This window comes from Bidens hawaiensis, unplaced genomic scaffold (genome assembly GCF_021521415.1).
Source record: "Bidens hawaiensis isolate Kalapana, Puna unplaced genomic scaffold, B.hawaiensis_p1.1 tig00006302_1, whole genome shotgun sequence".
NCBI lineage: Eukaryota > Viridiplantae > Streptophyta > Magnoliopsida > Asterales > Asteraceae > Bidens > Bidens hawaiensis.
Window position 1 is genome coordinate 593,656 of NW_027491421.1, and position 9,513 is coordinate 603,168.

Below are 9,513 nucleotides of genomic sequence, written 5' to 3' on the forward strand. Positions count from 1 at the left end.
AGCCGTTTACCTGAAGACTTTGACTTGATCGGGGCGAAATAATTTAAACGTTATTTTTTTTAAAAAAAGGACATTCATATATATTCAGAAAATGAGAAATTGATCCAACCTTGGAAAATGATAGATACACTGATTCTGTGAGCTTAACTAGTGAAGTTATTAGGCTTAAAAGGCTTTAGAACGGTCATTGTGTGTCATGGTAGCTTTTTATGGTGCGTAAAAGTAGATGTGATACAAACTAAATCTACTCGATTTTACGTGGAAACTCCTTAAGAGTTTTGTATGTCTTCATATATATCTTTCCGAATGATAGGCAGAAAAGCGATTACCCAGTCATACACGAGCCCATAAGTGTTCTGATTCCTGTAAAGATAGTGTGTGAAGAAACTGCAGTGATCCAGATTCGGGACTTGCAATTGTTTACTACTCTGAAGTCTATGTAACATTCAAAAAAAAAAAAAAAAAAAAAAAATTTACCTTATGAGTGATTGAAACATTCTAGAGTTAACAATGTCAAGACTTCTCAATCATGGAGTAAGAAAGAAAACGGGAAGCAGATGAAGACACTTACAACCTTAATCAGACACTATGGGTCAAGGTCAATTCGGGGTGACTTGGGGAAAGCCAAATACGCTTTGAGAATAGATAGGAGGCATCATAATCTCTGAGTTGTTACCCACTTAAATTTTGAGACATAATTGAACCTAACTCGTATCATAGAAACGATGAAAACCATTTTAAGTTATTTACATGCTCACAACCTGTTTCTTTATGTCATAATACAGCTAAACACGGATCTGTGTGACAGTCACGTAATTAGTATGATTCCTGTTCGGATCTTTCTCACAAAAAGAATATTCATTATGTCTTGTTTAACTTCGTATATTCTGTTAAAAAAAAAAAAAAAAAAAAAAAAAAAAAAAAAAATTCCCGAAAAGTCTCAGTAGATAGTCATATACGTCTGTATGATTTCTTATTATAGATCCTTCTCAACCAAAAATAATGTGTTTTAAATTTTTGTACAGTTGTTTATTTCAGTTTGAATATTATAAAAAAAAAAAAAAAAAAAAACATACAAAAAGATTTTTATTCTGAATTAATTTTTTTTAATTTTATTCTGTTTTTTTTTTTTTATGAGAAATCATCGTGACAGGTAGTCTGATCCCTGTCTGTTCCTACTAAATGTTTATCCAGTGTGTAGGAATGAAAGAAAACTTCATGCAGGTTGCTAAATGTTCATCTGTGCAACAGGCTGTGCATGAAAGAAAGAATGAAGTGACAAGAAAACCCAAAGATGTTTGAGCCTGATATTTTTCCATTTGTTACTAATGTATTATGATCTATATGTTCTGTAGGAACGAAGCTCTCAGGATTGGAAAATGTCTAAGAAAACTAACGAAGTGTCAAAAGTTTATGTTTTCGTGCAGGTTCAAAGGCATCACGATCGATGGACGGGAAATAAGAAATTTAAAAAATTTATTTTTCAAATGTTTTCCCTCATTCGATCGAATAGGTTGCTATTCGAATGAATAACTCGATCGAATGGACAGTTTCGATCGAATCAGTGTGTGAGAGAATGCGAACAGTTGTGAAGAGACTCATTCGATCGAATAGAATCTCATTCGATCGAATGATCCAAACGAACAAGTCCATTCGATCGAATAAGTCCAAAAACAGTATAAATATTCAAACTTATTCGATCGGACAGAATTATTCGAAAAATATTACGGATTTTCTCTCTCAAATTTGTTTTTCTCAAACCCTCTTTTTGATCCGATCACTTTATTCAGTTTTTCACGTAGATTACAAAAATGTAAGTTTTACTTGTTTTTAACCGTGTTTTGATCGGGTTTTTGGTCGTTTTGGTTTTCCGGGTTCGGGTGTTCTTCATTTCTGGGCTTCTGCTTGAATGAGTCGAATCAGTCTATTCGATCGAACGAGTTCCTTATTCGATCGAATGTGACTTATTCGATTAGTAGTTCGATCGAATCAGAAGTAAATGATAAGATCTATCTCATTCGATTGTCTGTTATCGAACCAGATCTCATTCGATCGAATGAATAGCTCACCTGATCGAATGTGTTGCTCGTTCGATCGAACTAGTCCAGAAAATTTGAAAATTTTAAACGCATTCAGTCGTTTCGATATCTGTTCGTTCTAACACGTTTAAGTTTACAGATTCAATGGCTAAAGTTGCAGAAGTGGTTGCTCCATTCAAAACGTCTATCAAGCACAATATCGTGGCTTTCCTGGACGAAAAGTCTAGCCACGGGAAGGATTTTGCAACAGTTATCAAATTTCTGAAGAGGTCAAGGATTTCTGGACCTATCTCGAGGATCGTTGAGCCTATAATGTCAATTCAACAAGAGTTCTGGAGGAATGCCTCGCACGACAAAACAGTCGTGCCGTCGGTTATTCGCTCCACGGTCAGAGGGCATGCCATCGTAATATCTGCCCAGGTAATCCGAGAAGTCTGCGGCTTTGTAGACTTAGAATCAGACCCTACATCATTACATCCTGCGGCAACTAGAGGATGTTTCGCAAGAATGAAGTATGACGGCGATCTCAATGCCGGTCTGCTTCACAAAGCCAACCTGTGCCCCGAATTCAAGTATCTGGCACACGTGGTGATGCATTGCTTGGGGCCTCAACGAACTAGCTTTGACAAGCTGAGGGAAAGCATGCAGTTCACCGTAGCTGCTCTAGTGATGAACCGCCCCTACAACTTCTCTCAAATGACGTTTGGTCATATGGTGGAAAACATCACGTTGAAACAAGGGAAGAGCGAGAAGTTTCTTCAGTACCCGAGGTTCGTTCAGATGATAGTTGATACTCAAGCACCGGGTCTACTGAAAGAAAATGAAGGTGATGTGGTGAAACTGGACCACATGAAGAATGAGACTCTCAACCGTCTCAAATCCTACAAAGAACGTCCCACCAGGCCACCACTCAAACGATGCTTCGGGCATATAGTCAATCCGTCCTACAGGGCCCCTCCGAAGAGGAAGTGGAGAAATGCTGCCAGTGATTCAGACGTCGAGAATTTACCGTATCAGGAATCCAGCGACGATTCTGACACTGAGGAGGTGGCGGTCCCGGAAGACACAAGGACAGAAGCTGAAAAACAGGCTGATTGGTATTTAAATGTTGAGGATCTGGAGGCTGGTGAAGAAGTTAGAGCCGAGAAACAACCGGCTGAGATAGATGCGACTGAAGAAAGGCCTGCAAAGAGGCAGAAGAAGAAGGTTACAAGAAAGTATCGGAGTTTATTTTCCGATCAACCACGTCCTTCAATGGTACCATCAGTTGGGACTTCTGCTGCCCCTCCTGCTCAACCAGCACAGCCACCAACACCGCAGTCAGCACCACAACCTACTCCTCAACCTCAACCGGAAATGTCTATACCTCAAAAGGTTGCATCTGAAATTGCTGATCTTCACAAGGCTATGATGAAGATGTTATTGTTCAAGACAGAGCAAGAAGAACAGAATCGACTCAGAGATGAGCAGATTGCTAAACTTCAAGCTGAGAACGAAATGCTCAGGCTTGAAAACAGTCAGCTAAATGCTACTGTCGCTGAACAAGGATCTTCGATCAACAAGCTGAAAGAGTCAAATCTAAGCCTTGAAGCAAAAGTGACCGAGCTGAAAGGAGATGTTCTTCGTCTGGAAGGTCCAACCAATGTCGATGTGGACACAGACGAACTGGACTCTTCTGATGATGGAGGTGAAGGTATTTAAGAGGAATTTGAGTGAATGTAGTGAGGACTTAAATGTTAAATCTTTTTAATTAATGATTTGTGTGTAAACTTAGTTTCATATGTAATGGTATTGTATTTCATGTTTATGATATTACATATGTTTATTTAAAATTTGTGTTACATTGTGGTTTTTAATCAACCAGGTGATGCTGATCCGTTTAATGTCCAACCGCTGCAATCAAAAACAGCAGCGGAATATTTCACGTTTTTACTGGACAATCCATATGAGCAGCAAAACTTCGCAAGTGGAGACTTGGAAGAAGGTGAAATTTCACACAATTTCACAGAAGAAGAACTGGAACAAATGTTTGAGCTATACAATGAAGAAACAGGCAAGTATCTGGCTTTGCCTTCAACAGAACAAACATCTTCTTCGGCTGCTACACCTGACTCAACATCATCTACGGCCACTGATCCCTCTCAATTTGATGAAGTTGAAATGGAAGACTTGACACAGGAAGAATATCCAGAATACTACACGTCTCAAACTGACAATCTTCCTAACTCTGCAAGTTTCTTCCAAAATGTAACAGAGGAGGAAATACAGAAGAAGGCTGACAAAAGGTCAAACACAATGAAACAGCCTTCTGAAGCAGATCAAGCCGAATTTGTTGAGAAAACAGAAGAATGCAAGAAAGCTTTCAACGCTATTCTTGAGAAGATAAGGTCCAGACGACAAGCAAAGCCGACCATTCCTCACACAACGTCTTATAAGATGAAGGGTCGTAGAACTTCAGGAGAGATTATTGCTTGGGCGTGTCTGAAGGATCTTAATTGCATTGCTATCAAGAGAGAAAAAGGGGTTGAGTACTTTCAACGTATCACTGACTTGAAGACTCTTCCTACTTATGATCTAAACCGTCTGAACTATCTTGATATGCTTTACGCCAGTTCATCTCCATTTGCCACGTACTATCAGAGTGTATTGCAAAAGGAATACAACTCAAAATGGAAGATGATCACTCCACAGAGGCCAAAGAGATATACAAGTAAAAAGGAGATCGATCCGATCACCAACAGGCCAATGATTATCTTGAAGTACATGCCACCACTCACGATGAAGAAGATTCCTCTAAGAAAGATGAAGCAGGACTTCTACAAAGCATTCAGGCATTGGTACTATGATGGAAGACTGCATGAAGCAGTTATCGTGCTCAACGACAATGGAAATTGGAGCACAATTCGCATATTTGATCCTATGTGGCTCACAAACTTGTCACGGGAGGATGTCTATACACTATACAAGACAGAGATTCTTTATGCCCCCGAAGACAGAGAGCAAGCATTAACGTATAGAAATGTCATTAGGATTTGCTTTGCCTATGACATACATGCAGGATCAAACTGGAAAGAGCAACAGAAGAAGTATGCACAAGAAACTGAAGCTTAATTGTCATGTTTATTTTGTTTCTTGTTGTAATTCAAGGTTTAATCTTCTGATTGTAATTGTTCTTGAGTTGAATGTAATTTGTTTTGGAACATTGTGATAGATTGTGCTTAAATGTTTATCTAAAATTCCAATTGACAGCTTCTCAGGATATGCGGAACCTATGGTAAGTCTGACTGACTGAACCATTTGATCTTGAGAGAACTTCATGAAGAAAGGAGTTCGTGGATGCAACGTGCGCACCACTAGCTTTGAGAAAAGAGAGAGTGAGATAACTCCAAGGGGGAGTTACGATCGAGCAAGAGAACTCGATTGATTATAAGTAAATAGAACTGGCTCCAAGGGGGAGTTTGTTAGGACATGAAATGTCATGTGTATGTCCCCAGTTCTATCAGGATGGTTCGATATGAAAATAACGATCGTGAAACCAAGTTAACGGACTGAAAATGTCAAAAGAAACTGATTCGATCGAATCAGTGACTGATTCGATCGAACCAGGACTTATTCGATCGAATGAGATACTCATTCGATCGAATCAGTATACGATATATAAACGAAACTTAGGAAATTTCACAAGTGAGAGCACACATTACACACAGTCACGAACCTGCTACTGCCGAAAATCCTCTCTGCCCATCTTCGTCGTGTCGGTCTTTTCCTCCGTCCCTAGGTGTCAAACCGTCTTAGGAATCGTAACCGTGCGTTGTTGATCACCACCGAATCGCCGTGTTAGAGGATTCCGCACTCTAACACGTTGCCCCGTGAATCGTTGGGAAACCGTGTCCCGCACCGGTCCGACATGAAAAATCTGAATCATCTTGCTAAAAATGATTTGGTACGTGGATTACCTGTTAAAGATTTTGTTACTATTGAAAATGTGTGGCTTGTGCTTTGGGTAAACATCATCGAAAAACTCATAAGCCAAAATTGATTAATACCATTTCATCAATTTTTCAACTATTGCATATGGACCTTTTTGGTCCGGTTCATGTTTTGAGTCTTTATCGCAGCTCTTACTGTCTCGTTATTACTGATGACTACTCACGGTTTACTTGGGTGTTTTTCTTGTCAAATAAGAGTGAAACTGCAGAACTGATCAAGAGATTTGTGGTGCTTATGAAAATCAGCTGAATCTGAAACTGAAAGGAATTCATTGTGACAATGGTACGGAATTCAAGAATGCATCATTGAATTATTTTTGCTCAGAAAGGGGGGTGCTCCGTCAATACAGTTCAGCTCGGACACCACAGCAGAATGGTGTGGCTGAAAGGAGAAACAGGACTCTTATCGAGGCGGCAGGGACCATGCTGTGTGATTTTAAACTTCCATTATTCTTCTGGGCAGAAGCTATCAACACGGCCTGTTATATTCAGAATCGGGTGATAATTAACAAATCACAAATGAAAACTCCATATGAGATCGTTTATGGTTATAAGCCTACTGTTGCACACTTCAAAGCTTTTGGTTGTGTGTGTACTCTACTGAATCTCGAGTCTACTCCGAAGTTTGGGGCCAAAGCTGATGATTGTTATTTTGTTGGGTATGCTGGTCACACCGCCTACAAAGTCTACAATAAGTCAGCTAAACAGATTCTAGAATCCTATGATGTTCGTTGGTTGGAAGAAAACGAGACTGATGCTTGTATTGGTCTGGATTGATTATGCGATTACAATGAACTCTTCAAACCGTTCAATGTGTTTCCGGTTATCAACACAGAAACTTCAGGTGGTGCTACGGCAGATACTGAGAAAGAAGACCCACATGCAGTATCTCACATCTCTCCTCTTTTGAATGATGATGTCACATAGCCACTTAATGACAACCCACCCGCGTCCGTCAGTCAGCCGAAAGAAGTTACGGAAACTGTGTATTCTCCAAACTCTTCAGAAAATGCTTCAACAGTTGAGGGGGAGAGTCCTATTCGTCAAATCTTTGGGAGCACTTTGTTTCCCAATGTCATTCCAAATGAATACGTTGCCAGCACTTCGTACTCAAACAGTACGGCGGCTTTTGGATGGAAGAATCCCCTTACTGAAGTTGATGAAAATTTGTCAAACTTATCTCCTACTAGAGATGTTCCCGAACAGCCGATTTCGACAAGAACTGAACAAAATCATCCTATTGAGAATGCTATCGGCCCTCTTGAAACAGGTGTCCACCAGAAGTTAGACAGGACACATAAACAGTTGTTTGTTTTCTTGTTTCATTTCTCAGATTGAGCCGAAGTCGGTGGAAATGGCTCTTCTAGAACCAAGTTGGGTGGATGCCATGCACGAAGAGTTGAATCAGTTCGATAAACTGAAAGTGTGGAGGTTAGTTGAACTGCTAGAGGGAAAGAAAGCACTAGATACGAGATGGGTTTTCCGAAACAAGCAAGATGACACGGGAGTTATTGTTATAACAAGGCACGGTTAGTTGTTCGTGGTTTTCGTCACGTTGAAGGTTTAGACTACACCGAAGTATATGCTCCTGTAGCTAGACTTGAGTCCATTCGGATTTTGCTGGCTTATGCGTCTTTCATGGGTTTCACGGTATATCAGATGGATGTTAAGACCATGTTTCTGTATGGCGAAGTTAAGGAAGAGTTTTACGTGGATCAGCAACCGGGGTTTGTAGACTCTAAGAATCCGAATCTTGTCTACAAATTGGATAAAGCATTGTACGGTCTTCACCAAGATCCTCGGGCGTGGTATGCAACGTTGACGGCACATCTTCTGGGTCATGGCTATACAAGGGGACCATTGATCAAACTCTGTTCCTTAAAACCGTTGGGAAAGATTTGATTCTGGTTCAGATTTATGTGCATGATATTATCTTCAGGTCTACCAGTGATGAGTTGTGTTTAGAATTTGAAGAGGTTATGAAGAAGATATTTGAGATGAGCTCGTTGGGAGAGATGACAACATTTCTAGGATTGCAGGTTCGTCAGAGCTCGATGGGAATTTTGCTGCATCAAGGAATGTACGTTGAAGATATGCTTGCAAAATTTGAATTTCAAGATTCCAAGAGTGCCGCAACTCCAATGGCAGAAAGGCCTCTTCTGTTGTCTGATCCTGAAGGGAGTCCCGTAGATCAAACGTACTATCGATCGATGATCGGGTCTCTGATGTATCTCACGCCAGTCGTCCCGACATCATGTTTGCAGTCTATCAATGTGCTCGTTTCCAGGCTAATCCTAAACCCTCTCATTTAATTGCTGTTAAACGCATTTTTAGATATCTGAAGGGACAACCGAAGTTAGGTCTTTGGTATCTCAAAAATTCAGAATTTGATCTTTGTGCTTGTGAATTTTCTTAAAATGCTTCGTTTCGAGGATTGAGTCTTTTTGGGTATAAATTTGTACATTATTTTCTAAATTTGTACATATTTAGGGGGAGAAAAATCAAAAAGTCAAAAATAGTGTGTGTGCATTTTTATCATTTTATAAAAATCAAAAAGTCAAAAAATAGTGTGTGTTTGTTTATATTCACTCTCGCTTAAAATTATGTCGACTGCTCAAGTTTGAAGGACAAATACTTGTATATGTTTGGTCCGGTAATCTACTCATAGATTCATAGGATAGCCATTTATCTAAAGACTGAAAGCATTCGGGGCGATTGTGATGTGTTTTATGTTTTGAATTCTTTCACATAAAATTATGTCGGTAATTCTAAGTTGGAGGGACACGTATTCTCATATGTGTTTGGTCCTGTTAACCACTTGTGGTCATACGGGATAGCCATTTACCTGAAAGCTAAAGAGTGACCGGGGTGACTGAGTTCTCAACATGTGTGTCTTCTGGGAAATGATATGATTATTCAGTTAATAGCTTGATGAAGCTTAAAATTATTTTCAAATGAAAATTGATCCAACCTTTGGAAAATGATAGATAAATTGTTTTTGTGTGTCTAGCGGGTGAAGTTATTAAGCTTAAAAGGCCCTAGAACAGTCACTGATTTGTATGGTAGATTTCCATGATGCGTAAAAGTTGAATTGATATAAACTAAAATTGCTAAACTTATGTGGAGAGTCATTTTGAAGAAATGTGCGTGCTTTCATATACATCTCTCCAAAGGATAGGCAGAAAAGCAATTACCGAGTCATACACGAGCCCGTTAGTGTCTTGATCACCAAAAATATTGTATTGCTTTGCTTATTATAAAAAAAAATTATAATTTTCTTAATGTGTTATTATCTGTATATATATTTCTTAAACAAATTAGTTTTTAAAAGGCTTAAAGGGTCATACTAGAACTACAAGGATGGGGCACTCAAGTAAGTCCTAAACACTCTGAATGAAAGGCATGTAAGTCCGGACGGCTTGTAAGTCCAACGTTCAACCTTAAAGTCTAAAATTTTTTGTTATCCATAAAATTTTGATCAAGCA